We start from the raw sequence: 15,774 nt of genomic DNA, 5'->3' as shown, positions 1-15,774 counted from the left end.
AATCTGTCACATTTTATTACTTGCCACTGGTGTGTTTTTTACAACCAGAACATTTTGACTTTCCCAGGAGTAATAACAACTCAGATGTAGACATAAAAGCTATTTACAAGTGTGAAACTGGTAATTACTGAAACTCTGATATGATGTGAACACGTTAATTATCATTGTCATGAGTGTCATGGTCTTATTGTAAAACCAGAAATTTCATTTTTACAGCCCATGATTTCTGAGTTGAATAGTGTACTTGTTATAGCACTACACTCCTCTAGCAGCTGTTATGATTCTGCAGTCTGGACCCCAATGGAAAGTAACCAAGAACATTTAAGTACTGTATGTTAGTAAACATCTATGGCAAAGTGTGTCTGATTTACTCACCTTTACATGTTCATTTTACACATCACACCATGTTATTTTCTACTTGAATTAATTTAGCTGTATTTTACCAGTGCTCCTGTAAGATTGAGATCCCAAATGTGTTTGTGGTGTGTCACAATTAATGAGTGTGTAAGTGTGAATTAAACACCATCATTATTTTTTTACTGTTTTTGTCTGTTTTGTTTTATTTATTAATTAGATTTTTTTCTGAGGAGTTTCCTTTGTGTTAACGTTATTTCATGCAGTTATTTATTTATTGTTATTTTTGCCAGTTAGGTCTGCTAAGTCTGCCCACCTATATCTTTACTTGACCTTAGAGGTAGATTGTACATTACGATTAATTATATTTATGTCATAGCTTTAGTTACTCATTAGGCTTTAAGATATCCTAAAAATTATCTTTTAAAATGTGATGTAGATCTACAGATCAAACAGTATACAGTACTTCTGCTGAGCTCCACTTCCATTGATTACACTTGTAAATATTATGTTTATGTAAATGTGCCACTATTAATATATCATTAACAAATAATCCTGAAAGTTTAGAACGCACCCCGACATTACTGCTTACTTTGGCTCTGGAAACAATTCCACTGTAGGTTTTTTGATGTAGAATCTTTGTTACGTAAACGATCACAACATTTCTTAAAAAAAATTCTGAGAAGACAACTTTTAGTTCTGCCTCAACATATAAAGGATAGAAGTGCAGGAGCACACACACTCAGACACACACAAAGCACTGGACTGCCCCTGAGTGCCCCCTGCCCCCTGTAGAGGGCAGCACTGCCAAAACACCTCAGGCTCCATGTCTGTATCAGAGGAGAGCAAACAGTGAGAGTAAGAGGGAACAAGGGAGGGGAGAGGAGAGGAGGGGTTGCAGCGACAAAAGTGGCATTTCCAGAGCGCATCAACAGATACCCTCTTCTATCCTCTACCTCCCTCATCCTCTCTGCATCACCCACTCCCCTTCCTCCCTCCCCAGCCTCAGGCCTCATAAAATTGGACTTATGGCTGTGTTGCCAGCATAAATAAGTCCCTTTGATACTTAGCGGAAGAAGTTATGACCCTCCTGGGTATGGCGAGGGACAGTGGCAGGGCGGCGTCTGGTGTTGGCTCGCCTGGCGCCCCGTGGCTCTGATCCTCACACCGATTCAGGGCACGCTCTCTTCATTACAGGCGGCCACCGGGGACTTGTTTTTTCTGCAAGATTAATGAGTGCCGCGGAAATTCTCCAGCGCATCTCGATAATTAAGTCTTTGTTTATCAAAAAACAAGTTATATTAGGAGCAGGAAATTCACAGTAATTATTCATAATCCTAACAATTCAAGTGTAGCTACCTCATTTGCCTGTGTAATTCTGCTTTTTAATTTCTTGCATATATTTGCATATTAATTTTGCCCATCGGCTGCTGCTGGGGCTCTGACACTTTTTTTTTTACTTTTTCATTTTTTTCCTTCCCTGTCCTCGCTTGCTGTGATGTTTTTGTTTTATTTTTTCATGGGTGTAATGATAAATTATGATTTTTTCTAATTTGATGCATAATGAAGTAACTCCTTCCCATCCGCTTCCTCTCTGTCTCACTGATCCTTCCTCTCCGGCCTCATCAGACAAACACCCCCCTCCCACCCCTCCCCCAGTCCCTTTCACCTCCACCACATTCAGCCATGTGGTCATTAGGGACAGAGAAGCCACATTTCAATGGTGTCAGAGGCTGTCGGGGGGTGAGGGAGAGGAGATCAGCAGTCATCAACCAACATGGCATCCTGTCCATCTTTCTGCTTTGACTGACTCTCTGTGCCCTGGCACACCACCGACAGCCTCTTCTCTCCCCTTTCCTTTCCCTTTCGTTTTCCTTTCATTTACTTTTCTCCTCCTCTTATCTAAATGTTCACCTCTGATTTCTTCTCTCCACTCCCTTTTTCCTATTTCTTCATATTTTCAATTCATCAGTCTCTTCATCTCATTCCTTCTGGTCTCTTCTCTTCTGGATTTCATATTTCCTTTACTCTCTTTTCATACTCCACTTTGTCCTGATGCCCTGTACAGAGGGTTGTTTCTCTATTCATGCCCAACTTTCAGGGCTGTGTGTGTGTGAGTATGTGTGTATGTGTGTTTATGGCATGTTAGTATGACTGAGGATCGGCACAGATCCCTTGTCCTTGATGAAAACATCTTTGTGGTTCGGTGACATATGTTTAAGTAGGGAGTTAAACATTTGTTAAGTGCTAAGCGTCACACAAGGCTGACTGCCACTGTCATGCGGAAATTAATATTGATGATCCTGAGGCCTGTGATGCATGCTGGATGACAGAGAAAGCGTTTTGGACCCCTATTTGATGTCATCAGGATTAGGAGGGGGTGGAGCAGAACGTAGGATAGGAAACCCCCCAAAGGGTCTAGACACAGATGGTGGTTGAGGATCCAGGTAAGGTGATGATGATTCTGCTGAAGATTTGAGAAGATTGGGGTGGAGGTGGATTACTCGCGTAACTGAATGATGGCTGACTGTGGAAGAGAGAAGAAGGGATTTAAAGTTTGACAGCAGCCGCATGATTGGCTGGAAGAGATCGTGGCAGAATCTCATTGGCCATTTACAAACGCCCACAATCAGCTGATTAATAAGCATAGAGAGAGTAAGAGAATGGAGTGTGGAGATTGATTGAGTGAGCTTTAAACTGTTAAATACATGAGAAGAGAATGCAACTAATTCAATACTTCACTGAATTATCCAACTGAAAAGGTTTAACTTTCAGAAGACAAACCACACATTTAACAAGAAATTAAATGACATGATATCTAGTAAAGTGTGACATCGCAGTAATACAGTAATAGAGTGAATAATGTAATGTACTGATGGGTAACAAATGAAAGACAAGATCAACATAGAGTGTTGAAAAAAAATTGCTCAACCAGCTTCAGCATTACTCCTCATAGTCTACAGGAGGGATGAACAATATTTTTTCCAAGGTGTTCCCTTAATGGGTGGTGGTTAAAAGCACTCCTTAATTTGTTGCTACATGTTCAGTCGCATTGAGTTTTTATACATAAACTTATTGATACTTGTGATTATTGTTCAGAGCTGTTTCATTTTGGCCAAGTCAGTGTCTTAATTGATACAAATCTAGCATCCAGATATGTTAAAAAGTATTATAACATTTTATTGTCAAAAATGGGAGTAGCTGTTTTTTCCCTTTTTTTGCAAGGCCTCTTTTTTGTGTTTTTGTGCAGTATTACAGCACTGTATCTCTGCCTTATACCCCCTGTCATTCTTTACTTTATTTACACTGAGTAATATTACTTTTACACTTAATACTGAATACATTGTTAAGCTTAATATAAAATGACTACTTAGGACCTTTTTAACACCAATGTAATTTAGATTAAGCACATTTTAGACAATAAATCTGATAAAAACTAGAAAATACTTGACTGTTGGAAAAAAGACTTTTAGTTATGTTCTAAAAGCAGAAATTTCATTTAATGCTTTTAAATGATTTTCAAGACCTGCAGACAAAGTTTATTATTCATATATATTACATTCATAGATTATGTGTCTTTGAAGTATAGACCATGCAAGAAACACAAATGTGGCCAAGTAGCTGTCATGCTTTTTTAAAATCTTACAGTAGATCCGTATGAAGGCATCGTGTATCATTACTCCAACCATTTACTCAGGTTTTCCCTTTAACTTTTCACCTCTCTGGAGAAATACACAGGACAGTGTCTTTTTTTGTCACATATACCTGACAAGGCCGTGGATGGCAGTAAACTAACGGGCATAACATCTCAGTGCAACATTTTTACTCAGGTTGTTGAGGAAATACAGCTGAACTGAAACCATTCGAAAAGTGTCCTCTTGGAGAAGAAATGAAAGCATTGTTATCATTGTTATCAAAAGGATCCAGCACATCCACTGAGCCGGGGGAGTCACAGGTTCACAAAAACAGCCTTCATTTCCCATAAAGCAAAACATAGCATATTCTGTTTGACCTACTTGCCTCAGACACCATGTGTACAACATGCTTTTTGTTATTTTCTCATACATAACAAAGCTCCGCCAGGGAGACAAAATACATGACACAACTTTTTAGGAAATAATACTCTTATTCCTATATACCTCTATAACATTGACTCAGATTTATATGTCAAGTCAGTGGAGTGACAATTCAAGTATACAGTATGCAGAGAACATCTTTGCTAATCAACATGCAGAAAACAATGTAACAATATGCATACTTTACACAGACTTTAACATTAAAAACTGTTGCTCATCAACTCAGAGCGCTCTTCTTTTTTTCATTTCTATGATGTGGCCACCTCAAATGAGATGCTGATGTTTGTCAAGGCTAATGCTCCTCCAATTACCGCTAACACAGTGAGGAACATGATCATTATCCATATAACTCCAATATAACTCCTGGTTTTTTTTTTCACAAAAGGAAATTGTGCAAATTTTAAACCAGTCTGGCATTACTGTGAATGATGTAAGCAGAGTATTGTGTGTGTGTGTGTGTGTGTGTGTGTGTGTGTGTGTGTGTGTGTGTGTGTGTGTGTGTGTGTGAGTGAGTGAGTGAGTGAGTATAACAATACCACAGTAACTCAACCAACAATGCATTTTCGCCAAATCTGGTAGAAATATTACTATGGAGAGTATCTCCAGATGATTAATTTATGCAGCTGATGTTTCAAAGGTGGAGGTCAACAAAAAATATTTTCGGGAAAAGACTTCTAAGATATCACTGCAAATATTAGAAACAACTTAAAGTTTCATTTGATCAGATTATTATTCCCCATTGTATGATTGTATATGATAAGGGACATCATTTTTTTTTACAGTTTTTACTGTATCCTATATCTATAGACAGATCATATTTTTCATATAGATCCTATATAGAAAATAACTCATGATAACATGGTAGGAATGATGTCATCAGGACAACACAATGAAGTCAGAAATGAATTGCATATAGAGTAGTAATGCATTGACTTTTGCCTGATTTGGGTATATACATTGCTTTTCATTAGTAGTAGCTGTCATGACAAAGGAGACAAGGTCTGGCCAAAGTTGCAGCCATTTTTTATATCAGATGTTTCCATTATTTGATAATGAAATCAGTTTTTATATCTTCATACTCTTATTTGTTCTGTCTGAAGATATCATTCTCCATTGAAATCACAGCTCTCGCTGAGCAACTGACATCCTTCTATCTTTCTCTGCCAACATGCACTGTGGTCTCAAAGCCCATGCAAATGTCACAGATTAAACTGAAGCATATTTTTGGATCAGATGCACTGGAGTAGAACCACTGCCTTTCCCCTGTATACATGCAGACATATTGTCACTCCTATTAAGCAAACTGGTGTTGATGCAAGCAATCTCTTTGACCCCTGACCTCTGAACACCAGCCTGGTTCTTTTATTAGACATCTTAGCTTGTGTTCTCCATTTATTTGCAGATTCTCAAAGTTCAGCCATTGCAAACAATTTATGCATAACCCTGTCATTCACAGCCAACTTTACTAATGTGCAAACCTCGAAATAATCATGGAGGAGGGAGTGGAGCTAGAGATAGGGACATGGTGAGAAAGAATCATTTAGGAAAAGTAAGGGAGAGTGGTGGGGAGTCATCGGGCAAATTTTCGACTAGTTACGTGTTATTGGATGGCGGGGACACGACCCTTGTAATTGCGAGGTGTCAAAGCATCCTGCTACCACCACAGGGCTGGATCTGAATCTGGGTGACACAGGGCAACACCGCAGGTCTGGGGGAGTGGGAGTTCAGGTCAAACCGGATGACACCTTGTATTCGAAGGAGGTGACATCTGAATCAAACACAGTACCAGCAAGAAATATTTACTATGCACAGACACCAAGAGCCAGCACCTTTATACCAATATTATTTCCAATAGTTTTGCCTACAGAGAGCATTAGACAATAAACTCAGTTTATTAGGTAAACCTAACAAAGACATACACTCTAACACAACAGTCCAACAGGAAATAGACAGGTGATGTTTGAACTTTATGGTCATTCTGGAATAATCTATTTTTATTTATATTGCACTTTTAAAGCAAAAAAAAAGTGCTTTTCAATTTAAAAGAAAAGAGAAGAAATTCAAATCAGAAACCAGTGAAACACCTCTTGTAGAAAATACATTTTGGAGCATGACAGCACATTCTGTATGTCAAACAACACTAAGCCCATACATTGACAGATAGATTTACGAGAATAATATTGTTATAAATAAAATAAAATAAGATGAGCTGTTACAGAGATAAGGTGCAATAATTGAAAAAGCACTGTCATTGGTTTTCTGTTTGATCTTGGTTGATCAGCTGACCTTAGTTTCGAAGCGACTACAGGATTGAAATGAAAGTTTATGTGTGGATTTGCAGTGTGTTTGTGTAATTTGTTTTATCGTGTGTATTTGAAGTGTGTTTGGTTTTGTTGTGTGTATTTGCAGTGTGTTTGTGTATTTGGTTTAATCGTGTGTAGTTGCACTGTGTTTGTGTATCTGGTTATGTTGTGTGTGTTAGCAGTGTATTTGTGTATTTGGTGTTATCGTGTGTATTTGCAGTGTGTTTGTATGTTTGATTTTGTTGTGTGTCTTTGCAGTGGGTTTGTGTATTTGCAGTGTGCTTGTGTATCTGGTTGCGTTGTGTGTGCAGTGCATTTGTGTATCTAGTTGGGTTGTGTGTATTTGCAGTGTTTGGTTTTGTTGTGTGTATTTACAGTGTGTCTGTGTATTTAATTTTGTTGTGTGCGTTTGTGTATCTGGTTTTGTTGCGTATATTTGCAGCTCACGTTTTGTTCAGAGGGATGAAGATGCGAGTGTCATTTCAGGCGCAGTGCACAGAGCCTAATAACACCCAAAATAACGGTGCCAGAGACTGGCGACCCCCACCGACCCTGGATGTGGTATATAATGTTGCACACAGCCACGCACACGCACTTTTAGGCCTACGCAAACACGGGCATTAATACAACATAAAAGAAAAACAGCCTTAGAGCCATGATATTATTTTATATATACGAATATAAACAGAATACAGGGAATCTCCCTGTATAAACAGCAGGGCTGAGTGTACATACAAGTATAGTACAGAGCAAGTCCATTCTGGGCTTTATTTTGGAGACAGCCACTCGGAGATCATTCTCCACGTTAAGCTGCGATCTGTATTTATTTTTTATGTATGACAGTGCTGAGAAAGTCTTTTCGCACAAGTAAGTAGAAGAGGACAACTATGCCAGCCTTGTTAACAGTCAGGGTCAGTGAGGTGGTCAGCGAGCTGGGATCCATGCTCCATCAGAAATATGCGCACCTCGTCCCGTAGGCGGCTCAGCACATTTCCCCCGCGAGAGCCAGTTTGATATTGAATGGACGTGTTTTTATGTAGTTGACCATTTTTATCGCAGTGTCAAGAACATGTTTAAGCTCTGGTTCAAGTGTTTTGCTTGCAAGAGATTCTCTTTGAATAATACAGTGTGTGAAATTTACACCTCATATGATGCCCTTTGAGCTTTGGCTGGGATTGTTGTTTGTTTAGTAAGGACTTTCTTTTGGCCTTGTACCTCTCGCTCCTTTCGCTAATCTGAGTCGTAATAACCTCATTGGTCAAAAAAAAAAAGAAGAAACTGAAGGAAATGTTTTTATTTGCATGTTTTTATTCTAATTTCAACTCATATTTATGTATATATGTATACAATAATGGGTTAAATGTTCCCTTTTAAATTATTTTAAAATTGTATTTGTTTTTTGGATGGCATCTCGCGACCCCCCCCCCCCCCCTTCTGTGTCTCGCGTCCCCCCCGGGGGGTCGGGACCCCCACTTCAGGAACCACTGCTCTAGGCCACCATAGCGGAATCAGTGGAACACTTCCTGTGCGTGTCAGTGTGCGACGCGTTGTGTGCTGCAGCAGCACCAACAGCTCTGTGTCAGGCTGAGAGGCTGTCAGTGCAGACGGAGAGCTGGAGACAGACACACATGTATACAAAGGCGGTGTGGTGGCGATGGTGGTGCGGGCTGCTGAAGTTGAAACTTGTTCCTTTGTGGCGCCCTGCCTTCTGATCATTTACATCAAGTTGACATTCGGAGAGTTTACTCTGGGGTCTGTAATTGTATTCTTTCGCCAGTTCTGCATTGCCAACCGTGAAAATGGAATCTTATCAACCCTGACCAATTTTTAATGTACAAAATGAATTGGCAGGGGTTCAAAAAAAGGGGAGCTACAATTCAAATCAGGTGAATGATACATGGCAATACTTTTAAGTGAGTGACTGAGCTGACCCCCCACCCCCTCTCTCCCTCTTATGCTTTCAAATATCATATTACACTGAATTTATTTTTCTTTCAGAGGCAGGGTAAGTATGGGAGGGGGCAAGTGAAGGTAAAAATATCCATGTGTTTATTCATTCTTTATGTATGTTGATATGTATATTTGTGTGCATGTATTCTATGACCGGTAGTTAGAGCTGGTCCAGGCTTGTCTTAGACCTGCTCTTAGTTATGCTGCTATAGGTCTAGAATGTCGGGGGACACATGACACACGGAGCTTCTCTTTCCAGCTTCTCCTTCCTCTTCTCCATCCTGATCACATCAAAGAAATACATGTTACTGACTTGACTTCTTCCCCGGAGTCCCTTTGCCTTATCGTCCGCAGATCCAGGGCCGCAGCTGAGGCCACATCGTGGATTATGATGGTGGATCGCGTATCAGAGATCGTGATCGTAATGGTGGATCCGGTATGGCGGATTCTGTATCGTGCTGGCATCTGATAGTGGTGGTGGACCACGATCGAGGTGGCAGCTGATGGTGGATCCTGATGGCGGCAGTGAACAATGTCTGTGGACTATAGTGGCATCCGATCTTGATGGTGGATCATGATCGTGGTGGCTGCTGACCATGGACTATGATTACAACAAGACTGCTTGATATATAATATTTCTCCTCAGATACTCGACCATTACTGACAATAATCCATCAATTCATTTACCTTCCATTATGCTACAAAGTGTTTATTCTAATCAAAGCTGCAAATACCCTTATCTTTCTGATGTTCTCCTTTACACGTGGCATCTATTGCACTTCAGTCCGTCCTGGGAGAGGGATCCCTCACATGTGGCTCTCTGAGGTTTCTACCTTCTTTTTACCCTGTTAAAAGGGTTTTTTCAGTAGGTTTTCCTTCCTCTTGTTGAGGGTTAAGGACAGAGGATGTCACACCTTGTTAAAGCCCTATGAGACAAATTGTGATTTGTAAATAAAATTTGTTTGATTGATTGATGATAAAAATATCTGAAAAGAAGAGTACATCAAATACCGAATGACAAAAGAAATACCATCAGTCCAACATCAACCCAACTCTTTAACTCAACCCTTGAAGTTGCAAGTAAAACTCAACAGTGATCTTGTACATGTTAGTTGGCAACCAAATGAAAGTTGGTAAATTGTAAAAGGTTTGCATTCATTTTGTGGCTTTCCAGTCTTGATGACCACTCACCAATCATCCATTCATGTGATGTCTTGAGGTCAGGAGCTTTTCTCTGGGAGCTTTGGCAGTGTGGGTGCAGGTAATGACAATAGCAAAGCGTTGTTTTTCAACTTAAATTCAGTGTATACAGACTTCTTTAAACAGGTTAACTTAACTCTTGCAGATATTGGGTAAACAAAACCAAAACAGGTATTCCAATCAAAACTTTTAGCTCACTGTGTTCTTCGTAACTTAAGCATAACTACACTATGTTCCTCTCAGAACACTTTAGTCATTGCCTCATTACCCACACCAACACACATTGTTTCCCTTTCCTTTCAGCTCCCTCACTCGGGCAATTAGCTGGGCTGAAATCAATGCCCTGACTGCCCTGTTGACTATGGGCTCTGAAGTCATTTAGTGGATGCCTTGTTGGTTTGCAGTCCTTGGATGTATCCTCCCCTCATGACATCACATTACACACATTCATACAGTGCATCAATTTACAGCACTTTCTATATCACACATCACTTACAAGCACAGTTTTCATGTGCAATTTGGGATTCAGTGTCTTGCCATTCCATGTGCCCCTTTTGAAATTTGATCACCTGCCCCTCTAAAGGTCTCTGCACGGCCCTGGTAATTAGTTTCAAACCTCTTGACACCATAGATGCACCTGTTCTGAAGTCCATACCTTAACCTCTAACATGATAACAGAGATGAAAAAGTGGACAACATGGAAGAAAAAACAAACAAACAATGGAGCGAAACGAAAGCCATACATTTGTTAAAATCGCAGCAGTAATAAAGATTAAGTAGAAGTTAATGGCATCCTCAGTCATGCTCGTGGAGGTAATCTCTCTTCTTTTAAATCAAAATTAGATTTGGAGGGGGGGAACAAACAGGGGGTGAGACTTTGGCGTAATATTTTAATCAAATTGTCATGAGTGAGTGGATACAATTAGGTAGGCTGTCAATCACCAAGGCAGGGACCCTATTGTTGTTCAGCTGGCAAGGAGGCTGAGGAGGGTGGAGTGAGTGCAGGATAGGCCAGGAAAGGAAGGATATAAGTGAGAGGGTATCTCATCAGATGTACTGGCAACCTGACTGACCAGGCTCAAAACACATCCTCAATGAAGAAATGTTTCCTTTTTGAGGGTTAGGGTTAGCAAAGTTAATGATGCTTTGCCTTGCCCAGTATGTATGGGAGATAGGGTTAATAATTCAATGACTTATTGTAAGACATATCTCCTGATGTAATTGATTCAATTGACAGAAATGTACACACAGTGAAAAACAAAACAAGTAGTTTCACTACTGTTTCAGACCCTAACAACTACTGCTAGCCAATGAAAATGCTATTTTCAAAGTAGAGTTCCCAATGCTAAGCGCTGAAGCACCACAGACTACAGTTAACCCAAAGAAGATAACGAAATGACACAGGGAGGAAGACCTGCATGAACATCAGTGAGCCATTTCAATGGTAGAGAGACCACCAGGAGTGGCCTCTGGACCACATTGCAGACCAAAGTGACCACACACAATGAGTGGGCAGCAGCCAGTCACTAATAGTGGTACAGAGGTAATGGTACATCACTTTCTGACTGTCTGCTTCTTTAAGGGCAGAGAAACACTGTCGCGGCTGATTCTGGTCACTGAACATGTAGTTTGTGTAAATACAGTAGGTGTATTTTATCTATAGTTAAAAGGATAGTTCACGCAGAAGTGAAAATGCACTCATTATCTACTCACCCCTATGCCAATGGAGGGGTGGGTGAAGTGTTTGAGTCCACAAACACTTTTGGAGTTTCAGGGGTAAACAGCGTAGCAGCCGAATCCAATACAATTGAAGAAATTAGTGACCTATCTTCAGACGTAATAAAACAGAAAAAACATGCCATGCCTCCATACTGCTCGTGTGGTTTCATCAGTGTCCGCAAGCCGCGGCATTCATATTCAAATTGAAACAAGGTAATTTCCACTGTATCTAATCCTAAAAGTCCACCAGAAGTGGCTAAGCTAGCGGACGTTAGCATTTGAGTCCCTGAATGCACCTTAATCAAAATAAAACAGAAAACAAATCTAAACACAGAATGAAACACAGAAAGAAACGGAGTGGGACAACATGAAACACAGGTACGGGTCGAATATAAACATAAACACAGGAATAGACACGAAACACAAGGAGGTCATAAACAAAACTGAAAACACTCTTCTATAAAGAGGCGAGAATAAACAGTCCGGAGTCATAACCATGACACTATGAAGCCGAACTGAATGTTGAATGTCACTTAACAGTTTACTGATCAATAGAAAAGTTATTTCGGGATGTATTATCCGGAAACATTTGTCTGGAGTGAAAAGCTGTGGCATAGAATGATGCATAAGAATCGTGTTCGGAGGGGAAAAAAGGAGGAGAGAGGTTTAAATGTGCAGATACTGGAAAAAAGCTTCAGAGTGGTACAGAGCAAGCAAATCACAGAGCCATGATGTTCCTCCCTTTCAGCCTGACCCCCTCCTCATGTCTCTTTCCTACCATCCACCCTTTTGCATGAGCTCTCTAAAGCCTAAACACGTGTTAAAACAGTTGCTTATTAGCCCCATTTGGGCCCGCGCAGACTTTCCACATGTGCACAAACACCATCTCTGTTATCTGTGATCTGCGAGCACTGGGCTGACTGCTCATGGTGAGATAATCAATTTGTGACACACCTAAAGAGGACTGAGGTTAGTTTCCCTTAATTGGGCCATTACTGGAGCGAGAGGCATTGACTAACGAGAAAGGGACTGTGTTATTATAAGCTACATTGCATTATTTTTCCTTCCACTGGCTGCATTGGCTGGTTTTCCACTCCTCAGTTAAGAGGCCAAAACAAATAGATTTACAGGGGACGATTGTAGTTGAAGGGGTATTGTAGCCATTAGGGAGTCATTTGTTCATTTTATTTGCTGATGACAGACGTCTTTCCTTATACACTAGATTGGGATGTATTCAAATAATTTATAACTAGTGCTGCTGCCAAGTCATTGAATGATTATACAAATGCAAGTAAGCTTTTCCACGCAAAGCCACCCCCACCTCAAGCCACCCTTCCTAAGTTGTACATACCGTAATTATGATTTATCAAATTAATTTGTCAGATACAATTCATCACTCCGTGAGACATGTGAAAGAGCAAATTGACATGTTAGCACACACAGTGAGGACAGGTATCTCCTCCAACATTTTGTTACAACTAATTAAACACAATTGATGTCAGATAGAGTGACTGATGCCTGGTGTGATGGTTTAAACAGCAGTCACAAAAATGAATTGAATCAAGCTGACAATAAGGAAAATATTCATATTTCCGGCCACATATTTCACTCCATGTCAGTCTTTTCCGATTCATTTATCTGCCACTGAAACTAATAACTTTAGTAGTCAGGTGGACACAGAAATCCTTGCCACAACTATGGATATGGTATCAGTTAAAAGACGTTTTAGTTAAGTACTTATCACAAACACAAAACTATTTTTTTCAGTATTACAACCAACTATGCAAAAATCTTAACTTTTAAAGATTTACAGTACGTCATTGTGCAAGTTAGTATTTATTCTGTGTTAAAATTATACATTAATCGGAAGTATATTGTGTCATCTAGAGGTTGTAATTGTATCCCTAATACATAATAATCCAGCTGCATTTGTGTTGTCTGAATTTGTTTCATAGCCTTGAAAATAGATATATGACATTCAGATACTTGTGTGGTTTAGGTTCTATATGCTAATGCTAATACTAAATAGCACATAAACCTCATGCTATCTCCAGGTCTGTCAGTGAAGATTTTCAAGATCCTTCCAGCAAACAGAGAAGACAGCTATATTTCTGTATGTAACACATAACATTACCTGGGTGATAAACAGACATTGAGGAAAGTGCAGTAAACACTTGAGGCAAGGCTGTAAAAGTAAATGGTATGTCCTCCACGCTTATACACTGGGCCATCGATCAGAAGGGAAAAATACTGTAGATATACCCTGACAGGTCTGTATATGGTGAATGGACATGGCAGAGAGTTTAAGTGGATGGAAGATGTCTCTATATGAGCACACATAATGGCTGCAGAGCACTGCAGAATGAAATGTACAATTAAAAATCTTCCTTCGCTATAAATGCCAAATGATCCAGTATATTCAACCCAGTATCCTATCCCTATAGAATTACATTCATGTTGGATGACTCACTAACACAATTTATGTCCATGCCAACATGTACTGCTATTGTAGAAAGCAGTGGGCCCTTCACAGGTGGAGTTAGGTGTATGTAGGGCAAGAAGGTGGATGAGTATGTATGTTTTACTTTGATTTAAGAGACTGGAGTTTGCATTTCTATACAATTGATATCTATAGAAACTATTCAATGGACTGCCCAAAAACTCTAAACATGACATTCATTGTCTCCAGACGACATTTCCAACCTGTTTTAGTGGTCTTTGACTTCTCTGGTGTCACCATTCGGTTGACATTTGTGGTTCAGACTGGGATGTATTGACAAATATTGCTACAGATATTCAAGATCTGGCATTGATTAACTCATTAAAAAAGTGATGTACTTGCTAAACTTACCATACAATTACTGTTTTTTATTAACATCAATCCAAAATGTCCCTATCCTTAAGTATTAAGTAGTTGTCACATCACAATATTATAAATATTGTAGAAAGAAAAACATTTGTCGAAATGTGTTTACTGAATATAAAAAAATAATCTAATCTGGGTTTTGGTGAATCATTAGCGTTCTTTCCTGATGATAGGGCTGAGTATGTTTCATTCAAGAGTCAGGGTAAAAGAGAGGCTTGAAAGGTATACATCTTATCTTAGTTCCAAAAGAATGAATGACTGTGTCACTTGTATGTTGATGAGAAACCCTGTGAAATATCCAAATATGCATATAATTACTCTTCAGCAACGTTCTATTTTGCAATACTTTACCTTTTCTGCCTTGAAAAAGCCTATCGGTCCTCCCATAATCATTAAAACTACTCTCGTACACTTCCACTCTTATCCATTGTGGCATTTTGCATTATGACACCATTATCAATAATCATCACCAGACTAAATCTGTCTTTATTAATGTGGTGTGCTTGGGGTCTGAGCTGGGGGGCAGCCTGACGGAGAGCCATGTTCATGCCAATGTGATTTCTAGTCATTTGTCTACATCATGGGCCTGTGCATCTGACTGAGATTGAGCTCCAGCCAAGCTCTACCACTTAATCAGCAGGTTAATGCCAGCCTCTGAGAGAGAGGTGGGGGGATGGGGTGGAGGTTGTTTCAGCCCATTGACAAAATGTGCATAGGAAAGTACCTTGTGCCCAGATGCTGATTGTCCCCTCCCATGCCCTCAGTGCACCCTTAAAGCTTGCAGGGCATGGGGCGGGAAAGGGATGATGACAGAAGGAGTGAGAGATGCTATTATGTCCAGAAGAATTATGCTTTTCCCTCAGTTCCCAGTCCCACTCTTTCTCCCTCTCTTTTCTCTTTGACATTTTGTCTCTCTCTGTCTCCCTCCACCTGTCCTCTGCCTTCCCCCACCCCCAGCCTTTATCTGTCTTTCTTACCCTCTCCTTCTCTGTTGTCCTCTTCTTCGTCCTTTCCCTCTTTGTCTGTCACCCCTATTCTGGGGGAACATGGCGTCCCAGAGCCTCTGTGAAAACTGACTCTGTGCATGTGTCTGTGTGCGTGCTTGCGTGCGTGCACGTGCAAAAATGCACACATGCCTGCTTGCCTGCTTGTGCTCTGGCAATATGCTCTCACTCAATCAGATTTGCATAAGTAACCTCTCAGCAGGCCTGCTCCACTGGCCAGGTGCGTTGCTGTATTTGCATATAGAACTGTGAGGCTCCCCAGAGTCACTTTAGACTCCAGTGACTGCTGAGTGAGCCCACAT

This window comes from Hippoglossus hippoglossus, chromosome 22, assembly GCF_009819705.1.
Source record: "Hippoglossus hippoglossus isolate fHipHip1 chromosome 22, fHipHip1.pri, whole genome shotgun sequence".
Taxonomy (NCBI): domain Eukaryota; kingdom Metazoa; phylum Chordata; class Actinopteri; order Pleuronectiformes; family Pleuronectidae; genus Hippoglossus; species Hippoglossus hippoglossus.
This window is presented reverse-complemented; position numbering follows the sequence as displayed.